At 37.6% G+C, this 21,666-nt stretch overlaps 1 protein-coding gene across 8 annotated transcripts in view; it reads right to left on the bottom strand.

The window, feature by feature from the left end:
- slc8a1 (solute carrier family 8 (sodium/calcium exchanger), member 1) overlaps window positions 1-21,666 on the bottom strand; it is a 273,885-nt gene that overhangs the window by 220,840 nt on the left and 31,379 nt on the right. For all 8 annotated transcript variants that reach the window (XM_012963817.3, XM_012963818.3, XM_004914680.4 and 5 more), the window contains exon 2: window positions 13,959-14,007. The gene's annotated coding sequence lies outside the window, so the exon portion shown is untranslated. The remainder of the gene's footprint in view (window positions 1-13,958; window positions 14,008-21,666) is intronic.

Raw genomic sequence — 21,666 nt, 5'->3', positions numbered from 1 at the left:
TGCCATGAATCTTGCATAAAGTTCTCTAGAATAATACTCTTTTTCTTGCATTACAATCATGTATGGGCTGCACCATGTTTACATATACCATATATGCTTTCTGATTGGTTGATTAGAAACTCAGGGCCCTCTCATGAGTTTTCTTCTCCCTTCATTTATAGTCTATTCTTATGTCTGTTTTCTTTATTATCTCTTAATATGTTCCCTTTTCCTCACCTGATTTCTCATGTCATTACCCTGTTAAACCTCCATTTTCTATTTCTCTACCCTTCCTCTGAGTATATGGGTTGGACACACATGTGTGTGGTTCCTTGTCTCCCACTACTGGCCAATTATGATTGTGAAAACAATGCATCACAGGACAAAACAGCAACTGAGTTATGAATCTTGATGCATTTCTACTTGGCCTTAGAATTTCCCATTTTGCCCCCAACCTCCCCTGAAATTCTAAACACCTCTCCTCTGCAGAGCCAGGCTAAGTAGCATTTGCGCCCAAAGCAATACTGCTTGGCCTGGTGCTGCCATGTATATTATCCCAACTGCGCTTGCACAAGCCCTTCACACTACTACTACAGCCACTAACAAAATCACAACCCTCCATTCTCTACCTTTCAACTGTGTCCCCTCACTTCTTGCAACCCATGCAGCTGCCTATGCTGCCTACCCCTAGCTCTGGTCTTGCTCCTCTGTCTCTTTCATTTTAAATATCAATATTACTTCCATTTTGTGTTTTCTCTCCTCTTTTACTCCACTCTTGAGTGACCATCCCTATCACAATAATGACACTACTCTTTGTGTTTACAGGACATAATTTTTTTCTTGAGTTTGAAATAATATACAGAATATCAGGGGTCCCCAACCTTTCTTACTCGTGAGCCAGAGTCAAATGTAAAAAGACTTGGAGAGCAACACAAGCACCATAAAGGTTCATGGAGGTGCCAAATAAGGGCTAAGATTGGCTATTAGGCAGCCTCTATTCACACTATCAGCTTACAGGGGGCTTTTGGAAGTGGAACTCATTCCCATGAATGTCAGTCATTTATCAAAAGATGCAAACTGAAAATGCACAAGTGGAAAAAAAAATGCAGAAAAATATGCTATTATGGCACAAACACCAGTGTCAAAAAACCCCGAAAAATTCTAAAACCACAAAGCAAAGAAAGATCCACAAGTCGTTAAAGGGGCATCTGCCATTGACTTCTACATGACTTCGACAGGTTTTAGGTGGTGTATTTTTGTTTTCAGGTTTGTTGTTGGTTTTGTTGCATAATAAATTGTGAAAAAATGTAGATTTTTCCATGACAAAATCATATTTTGTCGCAAAAAATCACTAATTGTGAATAAAAACAAGCATTAGTAAATACCCCCCAAAGTATATTTTTCTAGCAATGTTTGCCATTTACAAATCCCATGTAACTAATGAATAAAGCCATTCAAGTATAAAAACCTTCAGATTTGATTTTATGGTTTTATAGCACACACACGCATTAAACTATTGCTGCTTTAGATTTAGTATTATATTGGCATATCCTACTGCCTGTATAGAATTCTTTAATATTTACCATGCAGGTAGAAAATATAAAAACATTTCAAGAAATAAAATATTAGAAAGCAATGTTATATATAGTGCTTCATGCAGTCATTTATAAAGCCATTATTTTCTGCCTTGAAGAGCTATATCAGTATGCGCAGTTGGCTAAGTAATGATCAGGAAAAGATATGGCAATAGGAAATTGATGGGAGGTGATTGATATACTTTCAGCTGACCCTTGAAAAGTTGTAATGGATTCTGGCCATTAGGAATTCACATGAAAAATCCCACACGATCAAGGGTATGTATAAAGCTTTCTGCTTGTGGACACAATCAATTCTAATTATATTATACATAATACATAACCTAAAAATACTGTACTGTCTATATATAACTGCGTGTTTAGAAAGTTCATTATTTATGTTGCTATTTTTTCCACAGATGGTGTTTTGTCCTAGAAAATCATTGTAACACAATGTGAAATAGAGCAATTGGCAGCATGAATAGGGAAAGTAAGATAGCCATGAATTCATACTGTAGGTCTTGTATAAAGGTAGGATGATCACTGTTTAAGAAATAGAACATGTCCTATATGCATATAGTAACAAGATCCTCAGTTTGACTCATTTGCTAAAGAACCACGATTCAGGGCTGGTGTGGCAGTGGCAGAAGCACTTTAAGGTGATTGGCTGGGTAATTTAGTTAAATGCAAATTGAAGTTTGTAGAGATGTTTTTGTGCAGTATTGATTTCTTCCTGATCTGTATTTTATTAACAGGCCATTATGGGAACAACTTTCTCATTTGCTGAGCGAGGACATGTAACACAAAATGACACAAGAGGGGTCATCTATGAATGCACAAGCGAATGTGGGCGCTCAAAAATGGAGAGCGTATATTGAAGCTATTCATTAAGGTCAAAAAATCCTCTTGTAATAAATGGTGTGCAACTGTTACTATTGATACTGGGGAACCCTGGATTTACTGCCACCCTGGCCCTGGAGGTAGCTATAGAGTTTCAACAGTGTGTTGCATTAAAGGTGTTGTTCACCTTTAAATTAACTTTTAGTGCAATGAAGAGAGTGCTATTCTAAGAAAATTTGCAATTGGTCTTCATTTTTTATTATTTGTGGTTTTTGAATTATTTAGTTTTTTATTCAGCAACTCTACAGCTATGTGGTTGCTAGGGTCCAAACTACCATAGCAACCAGGTGGTGGTCCGAATAGAAAGAAAAGTGATAAAAAGTAACAACAATAATAAAACGGAAGCCTCAAAGAGGTCAGTGGCCCCTTTTGAAAGCTGGAAAGAGTTGGAAGTGGAAAGCAAATAATTCAAAAATATAAAAAATGAAGACCAATTGGAAAGTTGTTAAGAAGTGGCCATTCTATAACATACTAAAGTTAACTTAAAGGTGAACCCCTCCTTTAATAGAACCAGAACTGAGTCCAGTGGTTTTAAATGCTCTGGAAGTGATGCAACCCCTACTCTGAAAATGGTAGTTGCTTTAAAATGCAAGTACAGATAGATCCAAAGGCAAATGAATGCAGTGACCATAGAGAGAGAATATTATCACTGTATAAAGGCTGAATTTCCTCCTTCCAGAAACAAGCTTATTAGTAGGCCTGTTTCTCACTGTTTCACCATTTCCCTTCCACTCATAACTAATTCATGTATTCTCTAATTCATTAAAAAGCTCATTACAGTTCTACTTAATAATGAACTCTTCATAATTTCTTCTGGTGCTTTCCTTGTGGCAGTGCACAGCAAATCATCTTTCTCAAGTGATATGTCTGTAAAAGATGATCTGCCATTTTATTTTTAAAATATATGTGGCAAGTGTTCAGAGGACTAAAATGAAAAAGGGAAAAATAAAAAGGAACCTGGAATGCCTGCATGTGATAATAACAGTAAGTTTTTCTAAATATTAATAAAGGGGTCCTTGTCTGGACAATAAAGGTGCAGAACTGATATGAGTAAGTCTCATATCTGAATTGGTCTCCCTCTCTGGGAATAACTATTCTGAATACAGTAGAAACACCATTTTACAATGTTCAGAGGACCAGAAAAAAATTGTCAAATCCAGGAGAAGTAAAATCAGGGAAATGTATTATGCATTATATATCGACGGGACCACTAAATGAGGGAAAACTTCATTTCTCCCCCAAGACTGATTTGTTTTTATTGTGCTACCCCACAGGAGAGTAGGAACCATGTAATACTTATTAACAGCACTGTGCACAGAATATGGTAAGGAAATTCTCCATGACTTGATATCATTCAGCTTGTAAGGCGTCTGTTTACTTCTAGCTTGAAGCCATCTCCAGAGGTTTGATGATGTGTGATTTCCTTCTCGAGACTAGCTGGCAAGATGCTCCTTGACAGGTTCTTTCCTGTGCAAACGGTGCCTGTTATTGCACTGAAATGGTGTTTTTTTCTAACAAGTAGAATTTACCTCATTAACTGCAGAGTATAATGTCTTCTACCTTCTGGCATGAGCAGTGGGGTTTTAGTTACACAAATCTATGTGGATGATATACTGCAGCTATTTCCAAGAAACGAATCCCAAGGTCAAGTGTATATCAAGGTCACCGGGATTCCTGCAGTCTCAGTGGTGGGATTACTTTAAAGTAATCTTCCCTGTTAAACGCAGAGCATATGTAAAAGTGATCCATCATTTCTAGGGAAGACTACACCTATGGGAGCAGGCCTAGTGATTACGCATGGGTTGCGTGACTGCATACCTTGTGCGCTCTGTCACAGCTGTGGATCACTTCCCTAGGCAGATGTGAAATATACATTACTAATAATTTATGTGAAATGTATTTTAAAAAAAGGGGTTTTATGAGTGCAAATCATACTTGTTCTGCAGGTTTGCATTTACACGTGAGTCACCATTTCTGTACTCTGCCTCTGCTGATCCTTACAATTCCCTTTTAGAGCTGTATAGCATCATCTGCTTATTGCTAATTAGTATGCTGAGGGTACCTGTCGTACCTGTAATATGGCAGCGCTCATCCATAAGAATAGATGCAAATAACTTTGTAACCTAGGTTGCACTGTACAGACAGGATGCAACTACTCTACTATTTAAATCATAGAAAAGCTATTTTAGAACTTTTGCACTAAAATTCAGTATAAATAATGTTCTTTCCACCTCTAGAAAAAAAAAAACAATTTTTATCTTATTTTTAGGGAAGGTTCACCAATACGTTAACTTTTAGTACTTTATAGTATGTCCTATTGCTAGCAACTTTGCAATTGGGCTTCATTATTTATTGTTTAATTATTTGACTTCCTCTGCTGACTCTTTCCAGCTTCTGCAGGAGTCACTGACCCCAGCAACCCAAAAGCTATTGCTCTGTGAGGCTACAATGTTAATGTTAGTGCTACTTTGTTTTACTTACAGGTATCTTCCTAGTCAGCCCATTGCCTATTCATGTTACAATCGCTCATTCACACCACTGTCTGTTTGCTGGGAAGGAAGAAGAACCTAGCAAACAGATAGCTGCTAAAATACTAAACTGGAGAGTTAAGTAAAAGAAAAACCACAAAAATAATTAATAAAGACCAGTTGCAATTTGTCTCAGAATATCTGCCTTCATCATACTAAAGGTAAACTACCCCTTTAAAGTATGGATTCACTTTTATTGCCCCATTTAAATTGATTGAAAAAACCTCCACTTGAAACACAAGCCTTACGAGGTAAGGCTTTGTTGATGTCACCAAAGAAGTGGATCTTCTCCTGATATGCCCGATGAGCGATATAGGGCTAATTAGATTAAATTACAATGGGGGGCATAGGTGTCAAATCAGTAGCTGAAATTCAACTTTTGACTTGCTACACACGTATAGCTTAATTCATATAACTGGCCAAAGTGATCAATGATTGATGGACTGGTCACAGAGTATAATCAGCCTGACACAATATCTCTACTGACAGGTTTGTGTGGTAATTTTTTGGCTGCACTTCTATTTAGTGTTCCAACAATAATCCCATAGTATGGCAACTCATATCAATTTGCTCATCCACAACTGTAGCCAGCAGGCCAATCACTTGGTTACCTGAAGCTTTAGCATGTGAACCCCCACATTGATAATGTCATGGTAAATAGATTAGAATTGTCTACAAGCAGCTAACCACCTCCTGTTTCCAATATAGCTTGGGAAATGATTGCCCATTAGTCAGGCATATATGGCCATACGACAGTTGATCTCTGCTGAGAACAGTATGCTCAGTTGCCATAATAGGGTACCATGGCTGGCACAAGGTCAAGTGCTTTTCTCCATAGTGATCTGCTGTTCCACTTGTTTTAACAGCTGTGTAAAATGTGCCCAGTGTGAGATGTGCAGTGAAAAAATAGCCGGATTGAGACTGAACAGTGAGATAAGGGGAAAACAATTATGAAAAACAAGGCAAAAAAGGAAAGACTAAGCAATAAAGTTTACTAGCAGCTAACACAAAGAATATTTCCCATAAGTGCAGTGTAGCAGTCAGTTATTATGGTAACTTCACATCGAGACAAAAGAGAATGTGAACTAAGAATACAATTAGAAAACTGTGAAAGCAAATCTCTAATTAAAGGACCAATAAAGAGTTAATTAAGGAAAGCTGTGAAAGATTCTGGATGCATAGTGAATGAGATACTCTGTATCAGATATTGGTGAATGCTGAAGGTCACCTTGAACCACTTAACATTCAGTAAGCTCAGTGCGGGCATTGCTAAAGAACTGTACAGGAAGGCACAAGAGGTGATTTAAATGTAAAACCCACATCCCTGTACAGGATGTTAATGCCAGAGTGTATATTTCAAGTCATATGGGATTTTTCTGAATGCTAAAGAGATTTCAACCCCTTCGCCGTTACATTATCTCCAAATTAATCTCCAAATTATTGTGAATTAGCCTCATTTTTTTTCTTTTTCACCCTCCTTACTGACATCCAAAATAGTGCCTGTTTTAGCATCTTCTTATATAGAAATAAATTCACATATAAATGTGATTTTTTAGTCATGTGACTAACAAGAAGACTAATCATCTATGCGGCCAGAGAATAGCTTATATATAAAACATAAATATTAATGTGTGTTGTAGTTCCTTATTAAATGCTGCACAACATTTGCAGGTACAAACAGATTAGTCGCTTTATAATTGTTTTCCTTCACAGCAACAGATGGCTCCTGAATGATGCAGAGAATGTCAATAACATTTGTCAGAGACATTATATTTATAAGGCCTTCCTTTATCCTGGAGAGCCTCAATATGCTAGTGGGAAAAAACTCTTAACTTTCTATGCTTGCCTTACAAATATTTGGCATTTGAGTGTAGGAAGGGAGCAATAATGAAAATGTTAATCATAACATTATTTCAACAATTTCCTTTGAACCGTATTTACTGCCAGTGCTCTTATTATCATTCTTCTTTTCTTGGTTACCTTTTATTAGGGAGCCCAGGAGTGCACTGATAATGCCAGTAACGTCAATATGCCAGACATTTTTCCGTTCAAAAGGAGCTATTGTAAAAAAAACCACAACATTTTGGGGCTCATTGGAGCAAACAGAACCCACAATTGTCTGTTAATTGTTGAAGCAGAAAACAATTACTGGTTTGCATGTGGTGTTCTCCACAATCTGAAAAAATGACCATTAGTTCTTTCATATTTCCACACTAAGGGGCTGATTTACTAACCCACGAACGGGTCGAAATGAGTCCGATTGCGTTTTTTTCGTAAAGATCGGTATTTTGCGATTTTTTCGGCGTCTTTACGAATTTTTCGTTACCAATACGATTTTTGCGTAAAAACGCGAGTTTTTCGTAGCCATTACGAAAGTTGCGTAAAATCTTGCGCTTTTTCCGTAGCGTTAAAACTTACGCGAAAAGTTGCGCCTTTTTCGTAGCGTTAAAACTTAAAAGGTGCAAAGTTTCGCGTAAGTTTTAACGCTAAGAAAAAAGCGCAAGATTTTACGCAACTTTCGTAATGGCTACGAAAAACTCGCGTTTTTACGCAAAAATCGTATTGGTAACGAAAAATTCGTAAAGACGCCAAAAAAATCGCAAAACATACGAAAAAGTCGCAAAATGTTCGTTTTCAAGTCGGAACTTTTCCAATTCGGGTCGGATTCGTGGGTTAGTAAATCAGCCCCTAAACCTATATAATTGCAATACTGTTTGGCACCATTAAGGTTCCAGCTTTGCCAGCAACAAAACCTGGATAGCAGAGCAATGATGTCAGTGGGTGGAACAGTGATGTCAGGGGTAGAACCGTGACATCTGAGGGTGTACTAGTGATGTTGTGGGTGGGGCTATGATGTCATGTGTGCACAACTGGAGGGAATATTGTCTCGTTTTACAAAACTAAAAAGCTGAGAGGAGACTTTGAATCAGTCAGTCCATTGAGTACAGAGGCTGTGTGTGGTTTAAAACAGGACAGGTGGCAGCCAAAGTCTCTATCAAGTTGTGAAAGTAGACCAACAATTTTGGGTTCTCTGGTGGGCCACAGGAGACCCAATCTGATACTGTATGGAAGGATCACACAGTGCCAAGCCATCAACACCAAGTGAAACATAGAAGGCTCTTTTCTTCAATAAGGAAGGGTAATAGGGCAGTAAGTAAGTAATGCCAAGATACCAGCAAGGATTAGAATTAAGTTGGTCTGACACATTGTAGTATGAGAAGCATGTCAATCATGAAACATGAAGGTTTATTAACCTAAAGACTCTTTGCCTTTGTTGCAGGAATGGGGATATTGGTTTCAACAGGATGTTACATTTTGAGGAAAATGGTGCACACATGTTGGCAAACTGCCATTATTTAATGCTCCACTATTTCACCTGTTTTACATCTCATAATAAATATGTCTCCCAAACGCTGGGTGCTGGAAGACATTTATGAAATCCTTATTTTTCTATAGAAAACAAAAGACTGGTTGTGTTTCTGCACTGCCAATCCCCATAAAGATAAAATCTACGCATATAACAATATTTTCCTCTATTTGGCAATTTGAAATGACTACTAATAGTACATTCAACTGTTTACTCCCTAATGCATCTGGGCTTTTAACTTCTACTTAGCAGCAGTTCCATATTTTACATTAGGCACCACTAAAAAAAGCAGACAGTGCTTTCTGCCAATTTTCTTTTGAGAAGTTAAATGAATTCTTTGGAATGGTGTAAATCTTGGAAAAGGCAATAATTCATAACCTTAAAGAGATGGCCATCTAAATTCAGGACCAGAAAATTCAATCTGAGCGTAACATGTCAGTCAGTAAAATGCTACTAGGCACAGAGGAGAAAAGCAATGTGCCATGGATAAGTGCGGAATAGTGTGGCTCTACTGAAATAGGTTGCCAGCACCTTCTCCCTCAGGGTTCATTCATAGTTAGCAAGGTCTTAGGCAGTTCCTACTGTAGCCCCTTTATATTATTAGTGTATTATAATTGCAGTAAAATGCTACAAGTCAAAAAAAAATAACATGGGAACATAGCACATCATCTATCTATCTAAGGGGGCGAGTTAAAGCTAACAATGCAAGGTCCCTACATATCTTCTTACCATTTCTATGGGCACATAAAAGAAGCATCAAAGCTGGTGTTTATATTTTTTTGTGCTGGCATACAGTACTGAACATAAAAAGGGAAATCAGGATGTGAAATGCAAAAAACGAAATTATACCCTTTTTAATGGTGCTTAGTGATGTCAGTTATAATTGGTGTCTTGTGATGTAATTTCTGTCAAATGATTTACCGAAACTTGTGTATTATAATAAATAAAGCACCTCTCGTGGCAAAATATGAGAATATTCGAAGTCACTGTAGAGTTCATGACCTGTATAAAAGCACTTGGCCTTTGGTCTATTGCTCCGGCTGTGCTGCAATGGAGGGAGAATTTGATCTTTATTTCCTTTGAACGTATGTATAGTTAAAAAAAACAAGATCTAAAATAGTCTGAGAGTATTTACATTAATCCATACGTAAGTATAACCCTAGTAACCTGTCATCAGGTGTCACTATAATAAGACCACTGTCTTTTCTATGACTGGTACAAACATTGCACAGTGTCCCCTAGGGCACTTACTAACTATCCAATTGACCTTTTTCTTATACTCTATGTAGTGGAGTAAGAGATAATTTTATGTGATCTTCCTGATTAGTGGATCTCTATGAATAATAATGATTAGGTTCCATGAATCCCGAATAAAACTGAAACGACTTATGCTGTCTATTAATCAGAACATTTGGCTGCACAAGGAATAAAAACAATAACTTTATGAAGGGCATACACAACATAAAATCGTTCTCTTTAAAGGGGTCGTAGACCTTAGGCATTATAGTTATTCTTTCCCATTGTTGTTCTCAAGGGTTTAAGGGGTAATTCACATCACAGTTATTGTTCTGTGAAGTTGTAATTTTTTTGTTGCAGTTTTTATTACTCATCTTTCTATTCAGGCCCCCACCTATTCATCTTCCAGTCTCTTTAAACCACTGCCTGGTTGCTAGGGTAATTTTGACCTTAGCAATCAGATAGTGGCTGAAATTCCAGTCTGCTGAACCAAATGTTAAGTAATTCCAAAATCATAAAAAAGTCCAAATGCAAATTGTCTTAGAATATCATTGCGTATATCGTTCTAAAAGTTAATACAAAGGTGAACTACCTCTTTATTCAAGCATTATAATCGTACACAGTACTGTATAGAGGAGAATGCATGAAGAGAACCATGCAGGTTGGAATTGCTGAGGTTTTATAGCAGATTTATTGCAGCAGTCACTGTCCAACAGAGCTTATAGTCTTAACTTAATGCAGGTCCCACAGAAATGTACAATATTTTTCAACACAACCATAAACCATATTGCCAGATAGCACAACTCTGCATCTGGCACAGTCCCCTCTGGCAAGTCAGTGAATAGATTATAACAAATATATTCAATAATAATCTTTACGCTAAAATGCCAGTAGGCAGGATTGCTGAAGCAGGCTAAAGGTATTAAGCTACAGTATATAAATAACAGTCCTTGCAAATAAACAGAAAAAAAGTTTCTATTTTGGAACTTATTTGCTATGCAGTGTTTTGCAAATCAATGCAATATCTTTGTTTTGATTTCTCATGTCTTTTTGGCCAGTTAAGTGCTCTGCCTTTGTAAAATCAGCCAGAAGCACAACAAATGCTTACTCAAGCTTAAACCAGGATATCCAAACCTGACCTCTTCTATTTCTTCAGTACAGCAGCAAATAATCTTTCATTCTGGCCAGCAGAAAATGATAGCAGCTGATGCTATGGGGTAGCATCACTCACCAGAAAAAATAATATATATGCTTTCCTAATTAATAATGAGATCTATTACCGATGTTACTTGCCCCTGTTCCTATAACTTGCACTGGTGGAAACAGTCACTGTTCACAAAAAATTATAATGGAAATATAAAAAATGAAGGAATTAAAGCTTTTTCAATAGAAAGACTAAAATAAGATCTTACTTTCCTTGAATTTTAACATGTGCATATGTAAATGTCTTCATATCTAGATAGAATATGACATATGGGAGCATTAAACTGCTGATGAAAAGCAATTTTCCTTTGCACCTCTCATTTCCTTGTCAGGAGGCTATGATCTATTATAGGAAGAAACAACAGTAAGAGATAAGGTCACAATAAATTATTTCCCTAAGCTTGCTCCTGTACCAACACATGTCTTTATTCCTATTGCGGGATAGAAATTTTTACAATTATGTCTGAGGATCTAACAGTGAGTTCTTTTATATATTTAAAGCTACAGCTCATTTAATACCTTGTGCTATGTATTTGTTAGTAATGTTAGCATCTAATAATCTGTTTAAGTCTTATTAGCATTATTATTCCAATAACCTTTTTTAAGCCTTATAAAATATATTCATCATTTTGTCATTGTATATTTATCATTTGTATATTTTATGGCCATACTTGGTTTCTATAGTATCTGCATTGGGGAATGTTCCAAGCACATTAGCTTTAATAAAAGGAATCCATGTTCATTCAGTTAAAATAATGTTAGGTTCTGAATGACAGATGTATATTAAAAAACCTTTGTTACATAAGGAAAGGACCTGGGTAAGGGTTTCGCCTTGCAGTGGTTGCTAAATGCTCAAGCTTTTACACAAGCTTTAAATTGTGTGAATTAGTCTAGTATGGGGGTCCAAGAACCAAGTCACCAAACTTGTGTGGTGCTGCCAAAATGTATGTGATAACAGTTATAAATATGACATTAAACGAAAAATAGCAGAACATTCAACAACCTCACTGCCCTCATCATAAATAACCTAGTGATAAATAACCACCTTCGCTGCTTCAAATGAAAGTTCAATTCCTCAAGTCTAAAAGGGGTGGCCTCTAGCGTGTTTTTTATGCGATATTTTCTATGGGAAGAAAGATCCCCCTGCTATCTGTCTATAATGTCCTCTGATGTATTTGTAAAAATGAATCATGCCCCCTCACAAGTTCCTTTTATCCAGAAAAAACAACCCCAATTTGACAGTCTTCCCTCATGGTTTAATTCAACTTCTTTTATCAGTTTAGTTGTATATTCTGTATACTTGAAGGGAGGCCTTACCAGGGATTTATAAAGAGGCAGGGTACTGTATGTTTTCATCCCATGAGTTAAGCTGGCCATACTTGATATTATCGTACGAAACCTCATTTTGTACAATATTTGGCGCATGTATGGCGGATCGGCGAGGTGACTAATAGCGCAAAGGCTACAGACATCAGTTGTCTCGTTGATTGGGTGGGTTCAAAGATATTGATTTTGCACCGTTGAAGGCCCCCAAGCAAAAACTATGCTTAGGACTGAATCAGCAGGTGGAGGCAGAATCCCTATTGTTTCTACCTACATATCTGACGATTCAGCCCTGAACGTCAATGGGGGAAACTAACCAATGGCCGCAGGAAAGATCATTATTGCTTCGTGTATGGCCACCTTTAAAGCCCTTTTTTTTGCAAGCTACCAAGAAGTACCATTAGTGTGTAGCTAGCATGTATGTTATTTCTAGAAAAGTGCATCATCTTAAATCTATAAACACTGAACTTAATTTGTCAGTTTGCTACTCAGCTATTTGATTTAGTTGGATCACTCTGCAAAGTGGCCAAATCCTGCATGAAACGTAGTTTTCACAATCTAGTGTCATCGGCATCAAAGTAAAGACAGTACTTATAATGCCCACCTCAAGGTCATTAAACAAACTAAAAAGCAAAGGACCAAGGACAGACCCCTGTGGTAATAACAACAATGGTCCAATAAAAAAATGTTTCATGTACCACCACTCTTTATAATCTATCCTTCAGCCAGTTCTCTATCCAAGTACAAATATTGTGCTCCAGGTCAATATTCCTTAATTTAACTATTAACCCTGTGTGTGGTACTGTATGAAATGCTTTAATAAAATCTATGTAGAGCACATCCACTGTCATCCTAGAGTCTAGTCTGGCAAGATTTCTACACATAAAACCTTGTGGCACAAACTCACAATATTGGTATTTTTCAATAAATTAAATGTGTATTATTCCTTATTACCCCTTACAAAAGCTTTCCTACCTGTGAAGTCAAACTTTTTTCATGATAAATGTGGTATCCCTTTTCCAATATCTTTGCCAGCAATATTATGCTTACAATGGAGTAATTACACAATGTAAAAAAATATTAGTGTGACACATAAATAATTCCATTCCCTTAATACAGCTATAATAAAGTAATGCAAATATTTCACCTGTTTCTTGATGCTTCTGTCTCCAGAAATATTCCCACAAAATGTCATGACGAATCATTTAATAAAGGTCGGGTAAATCTTCTACAGTCCTACTCTTATCTGCCTTGAACAGTGGCTTAGTGGTTAGCATTAATGCCTTGCAGCAATGCAGGCCCTGATTTTGTATTTCTGCCTGTGCACCATCTGCCAAGAGTTTGTATGTATTCCCTGTGTCTGCACAGTTTTTCTTCCATACAGGCAGGTATATTATCTTCTGATGGAATTGACCCTAGGGTTTTCTGTCATAGTGACTATATAGGTTGATTAAAGGCTGGAAATTGCTGTGAATCATGTTCCAGTGTTTTACATGTAAATCTTCTCTGTCTTACATAATTATTTTCTTATTTTACTCTATAGTATCACATTATATTCAGATTATCCAGTTAGAAAATGAAAACAGGTTTCTACCGATTTGCTGAATGTGCAACTTCTACCTATATGTACACAATTATATAGGGAAAATATCATATTTACAAGTATGACAGAAAAGGTAACATGATTTTCCAGAAATCTCAGAGCCACAAGCTTTTATCTCACTTATTTTCTTCTACTTTTTCTTCAGTATTGCTATTGGCTGGAAAGCAAAAGGATGGAGTGCAAAAGGATTCAGTGAAACTATGACTCAGTTTTTCAGATGAAGAAGGTATGAAGGAACTACTTACCCTTAATGTCTTTCTTATACAGCATCTGATTACTATAAACAGCAAACCCCTGGCAATAAAAAAAAGAACAGTTTCAAATAAATTGCTACAACAATTATACATTTTTATTTAAAAGCAGGGAACAGAGATCTTTAATGTTTTCTTTAGTTAGAAATGAGCTGGAACACATAGAATGAATCACTCACGTGCAAAGTGTGCACAAATGTGACTTTATAGTAAATAAATGACACTGAAAGTTTGTCATGTGATTGAAAGTATGGGGGAAATTTTTCAAAATTCAGCATTGCTGTACTAGCAACCCTAACTAATGTTCAGTTTTTCAAATATTTTGATAAATGACTGACATTCATGGAAATGAGTTTTGTTGTGGTTTCGAAAACCTAACACCATGAAATTGAGAATGTTGATAAATGGGCCTCCCCATCTATGTCTGACGTACATGTAGGAGCTATTCTACACACAAGCTACTCCTTATTCACGGGGTCCCCCTTCTCCTTTGGGGGAACATGAGGAAGAGTGGGGCCTGGACCAGTTCAGAGGTCTGCTGTACTGTGCCACTTTACATCTTCATCTTCTTTCTATTTAAATCACACTTCCTTCAACCTATTGGCTAGATATAATCATCATTTATTTATATATTTATAAAGTTATGCAGCACTTTAATAGGGTTGTCTTTAGAGATGCACTGAACCCACTTTTTTAGGTTCGGCCAAACCCCCAAACCCACCCTGAAGGATTCGGTCAACTCCTGAACTGAATCTGAACCCTAATTAACCTATGCTAATTAGGCGCGGAACATGTTAAAAATCAATGCGCGCGGCGAAAAAAATTTTTCCTGGTCATTTAACCCTTTTCGAATGCTAATTAGTAAATGCTATTTTATGCTAATTAGGTTTCGGATTTGGTTCAGCTGGGACCGTGGATTTGGCCGAAACCAAATCCTTCAAAAAAAGCCTGCCTGGATTTGGACCGAATCCCGAACCGAATCCGGGATTCAGTGCAACCCTAGTTGTCTTACAATACCTTAACAGAATAAAATAGGATCAGAATGCCGTGCTCACCGGGCCATGTATTTGATCAGAAGTTTGAATTAACCTGGGCTTTTAATCTCTGCTTTTATTTTAATGTGCGTATTTCTTGCTTGCTTAACATTCAAAGATGGATTTATCTTTTTTTTACCTTTTTTTTCTTAAACTCCCTATAAAGGTAAAGTGTATTTAAAAAGTAATTTCAAGATAATTAGCAGCTTGGTTGTACTTGTTCCTTTTGCAAAAAGGATTAAGGATTTAAAAGCCTAAAATCAATCTATTTAGATATCTGAAAAACCCCATGGAGAGATGTTGCAGCTGTAATGTCCTGCATGATTAGGGAGAATGTCTCTTCAGTACATTGGTTTCTTTGAAATCACTGTTTGCCCAGTGAACAACCCTGCTGGCAGAATGCATTAGCAAACCTTAAGTTACCTTACATTAAAACCTGAATTCTCTTAGTGTAGTCCTAAGTGCAAGTAATTATTAGAATTCTACAAATTAAGCTTACTATGCAGTTTGCACCAGTGACCTAAGGGCTGCCTTATCAAGGACTTGGTGGAAGTGCAGTAACTCCAGTTTATATGCTTTCCCTTAGAATGGAAATATTTGGAACACAACACAAATTAAAAGGGTAGAGTTTAGGTCAATTTCGGTAGTGCAGCAAAATGTAAGCACAACATGAATTCCATTACAGGAATGCTATTTTGCATACACGGAAAATGGGGGGGGGGGGGGGGGTGTTAAAGTTGCTGAAAATGAAAAAAATATGAAAAACCAAAAATCTGTACCTGGGATCCATTTAGCATGCCCACTGCTTATGGTTTTAAAACCCAGAGGCTGTGTTTTGGTTTATACAGGTCTCATAAAAAAAAAGTATTTTAGTGTATAAAGGTTTTGATGGACAGAGATGATTTGTGTCTGAACTCTTACTCGATTGGATTTTATATTTTCCATTTGCACTTGAATCAGTCTCAGGTTATAGGGTCGACATAAATAAATACGATGAATGCTCATGATTGTAAGGAAGGAGCAATCAAGGACGGCAGATTGTTGGGATGCACCAAATCCATAATCTTTGGACTCCACAAAAGATTTGGTGGAATTCCAAACCAAATTTGAACCTTAATTTGTGCTTTCACATTTTCAAATAAAAATGTTTTAAAAAGTTACATTGTTTGTGAATAAAAAAAAATATCAGATTAAGTTTTCTAGTTGCATATCTCTGGCAGACTGTAACCTGGGAAAAGACAAGGTAGAACTGATCTTGTAATTAAGCGGCATTAGAACAGACTAGTCAGTATGAGAAAGATCAATGGGAACACTGTAACTCTACTGGCAAAGACTAATGATTAATGGGGTATATAGAGAGTGGGTTGGTTACTTTTAAAACTGATTGTTGACAAAGCACATATAATTGGGATTTGGGCAGAGTGGCTCATTTATTTGCATCATCTCTAGTGCAGACCCTTGCATACGTATTAGAGTAAAATTTGAACCTTTTAATCCATTGTACATTAGCAAGTCTTTGTCTGCTGAAAGACATTGGGGTAAGATAGGAAACAAAGTGTTGCTGCATTACTTTTGCCCTGGGCTGGTGCATGTTTTTACTTAAGGACATGTCAACCCCCAACCAAAAATCTAATTTTTAAAATGCCTCACTGCATTCTTAAAATACCTGCCACTCCGGTCCCTGAAAAGTAAACAGGGTCGATATCGGCAGCTGAAATCAGCCCATGTATGGCCAACTTAGGCCTCAACAAACCAAAATCCAGTTAAATCCATCTTATCTAAAAATCACCTTTGCCTGCCTGAAACAGGAATCTGTTTGTTCAGAACTTGTCATTGTCATGTGGGCTTTGTGCAAACAAACCCCTCCCGTGCTAGTTTAATGTACTTTGCACAATGTCTTCTCATTGGTGTCTGTATCCCTGCCGTCCTTCCTAGTGAGATCTCAGGCTGCCCAGAAGGGAATGAGATTCTAGGAGTGACAGTAAGGTATTTAGTATTATGCTTGTGACGTTAGTAGATTTAATTAAGCTGTTTAGTTTGTTTAGTAAATTATTGATGTTACTAAAAAAAAAATAGTTAAACCACTAGTTAAATCACTACTGCACAGCACCCCTGAGAGATTTTCAATAGGAAAAAACTTCTATAGGCTATCACTTGTCTTATATGCAATAAGTTAGAGGTTAAGCAGGTTTCCAATAATAATGCAGGCATGATAGCTATTATCCGGAACCTGTTAAGCTGTTATCCTGTAAGCTCTAATATATAGGAGGCCATCTCACATACAGTCCATCTTAAGCAAATAAGTCCAATTTGTTATTGTTTTTTTGCTCTGTAATAATAAGACTTATATACTTCTGTACTATCTTGTAAGCTGTTTTTTAAAAATGTTTTTAGTTGCCTTAAGTTATGTGATGGCTGTTTATTGGCTTGCGGAAAACGACTTGCCGAGAATCAGCCCCTCCATGTGCATCAGCCTCCTACCTTTCCTGCACATGGAAGCATTGTGTCGGCTCGGGTGCAGGCACACGTGGCGGATATAAGCAAAGAAACATGAGAGTTTGAATTTTTAGAAGCGATATCAGCTTCTGCACCCAGACTGACGTAATGGTTTCAGGTGCAGGCAAGGTAGGAGGCTGATACCAGCTTTGAGACTCATTCTCAGCCGAGATGTTAGCCTATGCAAACTTAAAAAATCCCTTTCTGCCTATGGCTTGACGTCATTCCTTTGGATCTCCTAAACACAAGCTCTCTGTTCCATTCAGCCACAATGTTCTCAGGAGATCCTATATACAAAAGACATCGCTTAGTTTATACTGTTGCAACCATGAGCAATCCCATTTACTATTCCAGGAAAACATGACGTGGAATAAATTCTATCCTCCCATCATCTCTAAATGACACTGAACTAGAAGAAACACTCTGTAGAATTGTAATTTACCTCCATCTTTTAAGTGCTACCAAAGAATGTTCCTGCTTGTTTTATTCTCCATAACTATCAATACATTTTTTTTAATATAAAGATTTTTTAAAAGAAACGGAAACACATGTGTTGCTTTTAGTTACAAACACATGCACTCTTCTCAAAGAAATAAACTGGCATCATACATATATCACTTAGGCCATAAATTATTTTTGATAGTAATTACTGGAACATCAAACATGTAGGCTGTGCTAAAATGCTTAATTTGTCTCTGAGTTAAAATGTGAATGAGTTAAGTGCATTTATACAAGAAAAACAGACACTTAGGGGCACATTTACATTAGTTAATCCACGAACGTCCGAAAAGCGTCCGAATGTGTTTTTTCCGTATTGATCGGTATTTTGCGATTTTTTTAAAAAAATTTTTATAAATTGTCGCAACTTTTTCGTAGCCGTTACAACTTTTTCGTAAATTGTCGCAACTTTTTCGTAGCCATTACGACTTGCGCGAATTGTCGCAACTTTTTCGTAGCTGTCGCGCCGACTACGAAAGTTTCGGATTCATTCAAGCTTCAGTATCGTAACTTTCCTTGGGCCAGGTTGGAGCTGCAGAGTGCCATTGAGCCCTATGGGAGACTTTTCTTGGGCCAGGTTGGAGCTGCAGAGTGCCATTGAGCCCTATGGGAGACTTTCCTTGGGCCGGGTTGGAGCTGCAGAGTGCCATTGAGCCCTATGGGAGACTTTCCTTGGGCCGGGTTGGAGCTGCAGAGTGCCATTGAGCCCTATGGGAGACTTTCCTTGGGCCAGGTTGGAGCTGCAGAGTGCCATTGAGCCCTATGGGAGACTTTCCTTGGGCCAGGTTGGAGCTGCAGAGTGCCATTGAGCCCTATGGGAGACTTTCCTTGGGCCAAGTTGGAGCTGCAGAGTGCCATTGAGCCCTATGGGAGACTTTCCTTGGGCCGGGTTGGAGCTGCAGAGTGCCATTGAGCCCTATGGGAGACTTTCCTTGGGCCGGGTTGGAGCTGCAGAGTGCCATTGAGCCCTATGGGAGACATTCCTTGGGCCAGGTTGGAGCTGCAGAGTGCCATTGAGCCCTATGGGAGACTTTCCTTGGGCCAGGTTGGAGCTGCAGAGTGCCATTGAGCCCTATGGGAGACTTTCCTTGGGCCAGGTTGGAGCTGCAGAGTGCCATTGAGCCCTATGGGAGACTTTCCTTGGGCCGGGTTGGAGCTGCAGAGTGCCATTGAGCCCTATGGGAGACTTTCCTTGGGCTGGGTTGGAGCTGCAGAGTGCCATTGAGCCCTATGGGAGACTTTCCTTGGCCCGGGTTGGAGCTGCAGAGTGCCATTGAGTCCTATGGGAGGCTTCTAAAATCATGCTAAGTCTGAAAGGTTTGCCCGCCGTTTACGAGCGCTCAATACGAAAAAGTCACGACAATATACAAGCAAGTCATAACGACTACGAAAAAGTCGCGACAATTTACGAAAAAGTCGTGACGGTGACGAAAAATCGCAAAAATACGAAAAAGTCGCAAAATGTTCGTTTCCAATTCGGGGATTCGGATTCGTGGATTAGTAAATCAGCCCCTTATTGTATCAAATAAAATGCAAATGATCGCAAGTGGACCAAATGCTAGCCAAGTATCATATTCTATTGGGTTATGTCACAGCTACAGCTAAAGGCAGATGTGAGTTATTTAAAATGGGTGAAATAATAAAAGTTATGATAAGCCAGTCCGTTTAGTCTGTGTATGCATATCCGTATGGTGTACTATGCTTAATGACATTTAGTATTTACTGATAGCTAGTTGTATTCTAAGTGAATGCATTAAATAGCATGGTGTCTGCTTTGACAATATGTAGTAGTTTACACAAATAGGATATTTTTTTATAATCTAATGGTTTGTATTTAACTGTATTAAATGCATTGAAATGCAGGTCATACAGGACAGTCACATTGGTTTCTTTCATGATATTTATGGTTATTACTAAATTACACTGTTCACATTCATTCTACAATGTATTCTACCATTTAATATTTTTTTCATGAACCAATATATGTATTTATCATGTACATGTATTTGTAAGATTGGTGTGTAGGCAGCCATCTCTGGTCATTGTGCCTGATCCTGAGCTTCCAGAAGGAGCCAGCTCTTCATAACGCAACTTCTTTAGGATAAGCTACTCCTAGGGCCAGATTCATTAAAGTACGAATTACGAGTACGATGTGTGAAAATTCGAATTAAATACAAAAATTTCTGATGTGTGTTAATTTTGTGAAAAGTTGTGTCGTGCTTGGACGAAAATATCATGGTATGATCCAAAAGTTACGGAATTTTTGTATCCGAATCGTAAACGGCAGGAAAACCATTTTGACTTTAAAGGAGAAAGAAAGGTAAAAACTAAGTAAGTTTTATCAAAAAGGTCTATGTAAATACAGCCATAAGCACTCACAGAAACGCTGCACTGACTTCTCTGTGAAAAGATTTGTTGTGTCTGTTGAGACACCCAACTCTCTGCTCTCTCCCCTCTCCTTCTCTCCCTCCCTCAAGAATGCTAAGTACTCACTCACCCCTTTAGAATGTGGATCTGAGCCAATCAGCAGGAAGCTGACTCATAGTATTACAAACTGAGATTGAGATTAACTCTTTATTAGCCTTTCCTTCTCCTCTAAGCCTTCAGTGCATGATTTTGGAAGCCTCCCATAGGACTCAATGGCACTCTGCAGCTCCAACCTGGCCCAAGGAAAGTCATGATACCGAAGCTTGAATGAATCCGAAACTTTCGTACACTTTGCGACAAATACGATCTGGTCCCACAAATTGTCGCAAAATACAAAAAAGTTGCGCAAATTAACAATAATATCGCAGAAAATATGCAAAAGTAGTAAACTTTGGAAAAAATACAATTTTTTTGTAATCGGACCTGTTGTACTTTAATGAATATGCCCTCTAGTGTAAACTAGAAGAGTCATGGCTGAAAAAAAAATGGGGAGTAAAATGGGGGAGGGAGCATTACTTTAACTTGTTACACAGTAAGGAGTGACTGAAGTATATCAGAGCATATCACATGACTGAGGGAACCTGGGAAAATTTCAATGCAGGATTCTGCTGGAGGTGCACAATAAACTGATGCATTTTATAAAAAACATGACAGAATCCATTTAAGTTCTCATTTTACTGATATACATATGGCATATCACAAATGCAGGTTAGGCTTCTATTAGTATATTTGTCCCAATTTATGACAATTTTATGCATGTTTCTTTCTAAAACAGATTATAGTCACATTTTAGGGGCAGATTTATCAAAGTGTAATATTAGAGCTCATTATGTCTCTTACTAAAACAGATTATAGTCGCATTTTAGGGGCAGATTTATCAAAGTGTAATATTAGAGCTCATTACAGAAAAACTCACCCACTTTCTATTCATTCATATGGGAGTTTTAGAAGCATATTTCTCAATGGGTGAATGTCAGAGTTCACTATTTTATAAATCTGCTTTTAAAAATCCCATAGGAATGATTACAAAGTGGGTGAGTTTTTCGGTGTTAAGATCCAATCCCACTGATTGATATATCTGCCCCTAAATGAAGAAATATTTGATAAGAATATAAAATCTTTAAAATATTGGGTTGCTTTCTAAATTGAATTATTACCAATAATGGAAAAACACAATGTTCATACATGGCAGTGGTGCACTTACAACCAATTTTTTTTTTAATAACACTATGTTAGATGCCAGTTGT

Source organism: Xenopus tropicalis, chromosome 5, assembly GCF_000004195.4.
Source record: "Xenopus tropicalis strain Nigerian chromosome 5, UCB_Xtro_10.0, whole genome shotgun sequence".
NCBI lineage: Eukaryota > Metazoa > Chordata > Amphibia > Anura > Pipidae > Xenopus > Xenopus tropicalis.
This window is presented reverse-complemented; position numbering and strand designations above follow the sequence as displayed.